At 38.1% G+C, this 4,771-nt stretch overlaps 1 protein-coding gene across 2 annotated transcripts in view; it reads right to left on the bottom strand.

The window, feature by feature from the left end:
* The window catches only part of LOC106868486 (LIM domain-binding protein 3), a 366,710-nt gene that overhangs the window by 53,787 nt on the left and 308,152 nt on the right, over positions 1-4,771 (bottom strand). The window lies entirely within an intron of this gene.

Below are 4,771 nucleotides of genomic sequence, written 5' to 3' on the forward strand. Positions count from 1 at the left end.
TCATCAAACCATTCATTCTAGCCCCAATTTATAGAGCAAATTATTATGCTACCTTAGTACAGTTATAATACCACAGCTGTTAAATATTAATCACCGAGCAGGCCCAACTCTCTATTAAAAAAACTCAAAGGGACGTGTTTTTGATAAACAGGCAAAATTAACTTTTGCCAAATTCCTTTACTTTACTTAATTTATAACATGTATATACATATATTAATAACCTTAAATTTCAATATATTAAATTATTAACCTAATAAATATACTGAACACAATAGTACTCATTTTAACATTATATTTTTCTTTAACCAATTCAAAGAAATTTATTTAATTAATTATAAAAAAATTATATTTAACACAAATATATTAAAATATCAATTAAGAAAAAATATTAATTCAACTTTCCATGAAAGTAATTAATTTCAGATGGAAAACTCAGACGAGGAGGTCATGCCTGTCTTTAGGCTTTTGAATGAAGAAGAGATCGGCCTGAATCTCCTTCCACTAGGGATTGCATGTAAGTCAGTCCTGCCGTGATGGCAGACAAGGGTCATTGCATCCTGTGTTCTTTCATGCATATATCGGGGACTTCCAGTGAATGTGGAAGGCAAGATGAAAAGTCTTCCTATGCTTGTTGGAGCAGCATCATTGTTGATGGCATCTTGGAGATGGATGTAGCTGTCAGAGCGCAATTTTTGTTGATGTGATCTGATGAAACACAATCTCTCTGATTCCATTTTTGCGCACATATCAACTGCAAATTGATAAAATAGATCTCGAGACTGGTGGAGGTGATTACAGGAGTTGTTTTGTGTCATAAATTGGTATGAGTAGAAGTTCATGCAGGATACTGGTTTGTTGAGATATTCATTACGATTTTGTGGATGTTGCTGTGGTATACCGATGTGGTAGCCACCCTCACCGTAAACAAACAGAAGTGGATACTGAAGTGTGTCGTATGATCGGTGTGTTTCTGTAATTCGTTGGAGGGTGGTGTCACGTCGCCTAAAGACAATGTCTCTGGGATTGTGCTGTTCACCGTGAAGGAGTACAGCTATTTCATTGCATGTGGGTGCATTGTAACGGCCTGCATGTTCTGTAGATGGTCTTTTCTGAGCATCTATGCTAACATTGAAATTAGAAGAAGCTTCTGTTTCCAAGGCATACTTGAAGCTGTGTATGTAGCTGTTTGTCTGGTGTAGAAGGTCTTGTGGTTGCATTATCAATTGAAATTTAGTACCATTGGAAATGGTGTTTCGTTGGGTGGCTTGTTCATGTAAATTTACATACAAAGTACTGTTGAAGGAATTGAGGATCTTTATTTTCAGCAGGTTTGAGTGATCCTATCCTATGGTAAACCTGTCCCTGCACTTTGAAAGTTGGCATAAACCCACCTTCTTGAACAACATTAGCGCTGAAAGATGTCATTTGGAATGCAGTTGTACTTGCGGATGTTATTTAGGAAATGTTTCGACTCTGTATTTGTGCCAGTGTAGAGTGACTTTAACAGCTGTGGTGGATCCTGCAGCGGAGTGGGATTAACTGTTCCATTAGCGCAACACATAGCAGGAGTTTCTCTGGACCACTTATTAGCATTACAGAAAGAGTAAGTGATGGACATATTTCCAATGTTTATATCTGGGTGACAATCATAATGAAGGTTAGGGTTGAGTTTCTGCAGCTCGTGCAGCAGCAGTTGAGGCAGCAGCAGTTGAGGCAGCATCAGTTGAGACAGCATCAGCACTTTGTCGAATTTGACGGTGGTGTTGAGTCTCTGCAGCAAGTGCAGCAGCAGTTGAGGCAGCATCAGCACTTCGTCGAACTTTACGCTGGTGTAGAGTCTCTGCAGCTCATGCAGCAGCAGCAGTTGAGGCAGCATCAGCACTTTGTCGAATTTGACGCTGGTGTAGAGTCTCTGCAGCTCGTGCAGCAACAGTTGAGGCAGCATCAGCAGTTCGTCAAAGTGTACGCTGGTGATCTGTTTGGAGTGTTCTTGAAGTGGCTGTACGTTCAGCATTTTGTGATCATCTAATGTCAGTTTCAAATGACGATTCATTTGCCCTTCTTGCTGATGATGTTGCAGCTTTCACAGTTTTGCGTCCAATTGAAGAAGTCTTTCTTCGGGGCATGATCTAAAATAAGCACGATGAAATGCAGTGAGATACACTGTGAAGTATGAAATATTAATTGAATGGTTATTATGTAAGTGTAGATAATTTGCAAACTTGCAACTGCTGCAGTAATAATGAAGTGGTATTAGAACGGTAAATGTGTCCACTAACATGATGTTAGTGTTATGACATGAAAATGGCAACAGTTGTGAAAGGCACAGCGAGAGAAATGGTAATAGGAAAGGAGAAAGTGGTAATGAAATGCGTTGGGAAAGTTATCGTTTGTGTGGACATGAATTTTGGGTGTTGTTTGTCAAGGCATGTCTGGTCTGCCATATAGATTGGATAGGGAAAGGGTTAATGAAAGAGCAATTGGATGAATTGATTAGGTTTGTTTATTTGTGCTGGTGGTGTCGAAGCTGCTGTTGATGTTGCATGTGAGTGTAGGAATGGTCATAGGCAAGTTAGTCGGTGTGCAGGTCCACATGAAGGAAGAAGGAAAAAAGTATCGTTAAATTTGTATGTGTGCAGTGGTACGCATTTCAGTAAGAAGTGAAAGAAGTGGGAGTGTTATCGCCTATTGTTAATGAAAGAAATGGAAAAGAATAGGAAATGTAAGAAATGAAGCGAATAAATGTAAAAGATTGCTCGGCGCCAGCATTAGGGAAGAAGTATGGAATTATTTGGAAAGAAATGAAAATGTGGAAAGTAGGAGTCGTGACAGGGAATAGAAAAAGGAAGGTATTATTGTAGCATAATTTGAATGTCCGTGATGGAAGACATATGAATGGGCTGGAAAAGAAAGAAAGAGAATAGTTAGGAGTTGATATGCAGGTGTAGCTTGAGACACTAATGGAATTACTTTGTGTTTGTAAGACGTCGTGCTACCACTGAACAGCTATTTGCGAGAAGCTGTTACATGGTGGCGCGCGTATCAGTAAGGAGTGGAGAAAGTGGGATTGTTTTCAGTCGTTATCAAGAACCCTGTTCCCCTATTGTAAATAAAAGAAATTGAAAAGAGATGAAAATGTAAGAAATTGAGTGAAGCAATGCAAAAGATTGCTTGGCGTCCGAATTAGGGAAGAAGTATGGAATAAGCGTGAAAAAAGTGAAAATGTAGAAATTAGGATTAGGGAGATGGAACTGAGAAGGAAAGGTATTATTTGTGCATAATTTGAATGCCCGTTATGGTAAATATATGAATCGGCTGGAAAAGAAATGAAGGAAATTGTTTTGAGTTGATATGCAGGTATACTTGTAGACAGTAACCAAATTGGTTGTTATTTGTAAGACGTTGTGCTATCACTGAACAGGTATGTGCGAGAAGCCGTTACGTGTGACGAACGCGTGCTAGAAATAGCAGTGAAATATTTCATATTTCATTAGTAAAATGAGTTTAGGAATGATTGTAGGTAAGTTATTAGGTCTGCAGGGCCGCATTATTGAAGAAGGCGGAAAGGAAGTCGGTAAAATGTAATGCGTGCACTGGCACGCGTTCAGTAAGGAGAAGTATAGAAAGTGTGAGTGTTTTCACTCGTTATCAAGTACCGTGTTCCCCTATTGTTGCGGAAAGAAATTGAAAAGAGATGAAAATGTATAAAATAGAGAACAGGTATTTACGAAAAGTCGTTACGTGGTAGCAACGCATGTTAGAAATATCAATGAAATGTGAAATATTGATGCAATTTAGAAACGAATTCAGCAGAATGAATGAATGTGCTTTAGTTGGTCAGTATTGCTTTGATATAGCAATGTTGTGAAGAGAGGATGATAGAAATTGTAAGAGGAGAGGAGACAGTGATTATGAATTTCGTTCCCAATGTTATTTGCCTGGAAATGAATTCTTTCGTATATATAAGAAAGCAGTCAGCTAGAAGGATGAAGATATCAGTGGTGCTATAGTGGTGTGGGATCATTTTAAGTCTCCGTACGCTAGGAAGGTTAGAGGTGAAGTGGATGACAATATATTTCACTTGAGAAGGTAGTATCTGGTTAATATCTGTTACCGTGTTCCATTGTCCCCTAGTGGGAAGTAAGTTTTATTTCACTGTGGTGGTAAGGAAATGAGAATGAGATGTAAGGGGGCAATATTTTTGAGATAGCGGTTAAGTGGTGCTATTGTCGTGTGGGGTTGTTAGAACGGTGGGTACGGTAGGAAGGTTACAGTTGAAGTGGATGACAATATATTTCACTTGACAAGGATGCATGTGGTTAATGTCTGTTACCATCTTCCATTGTATCATCATGACAAGTAATTTTTATTTGCTTGTCGTGGTACTTAAATGAGAATGAGATGTAAGGGGACAATGTTTTTGAGATTCCGGTTCGAATGTAAGACAGGTCTGAAAGGGTTCTCAACAGTTATTCGTAGCTGTGGTAGAGTGTTTATGAGGGGTGTGAAGTCCCCATGAAGGGGTGTTTGTAACTTCTAAGAAGATGAAATTTTAGAAATATTACTTTGTTTGTGTGTAATATGTATGGTCAAAATTTCATCAACATCAAAAATATATGAATTTTCATGGGGTTATGGCCGTTATGCATAGAATATAATTTCCAAATTTACATGTATGCATATAGATCTATATCTATATATGTATCTATACATATACGTGTGCATATACATGTATACTTATACATCTGTATATATATATATATATATATAT

This window comes from Octopus bimaculoides, chromosome 7, assembly GCF_001194135.2.
Source record: "Octopus bimaculoides isolate UCB-OBI-ISO-001 chromosome 7, ASM119413v2, whole genome shotgun sequence".
NCBI classification, from domain to species: Eukaryota; Metazoa; Mollusca; class Cephalopoda; order Octopoda; family Octopodidae; genus Octopus; species Octopus bimaculoides.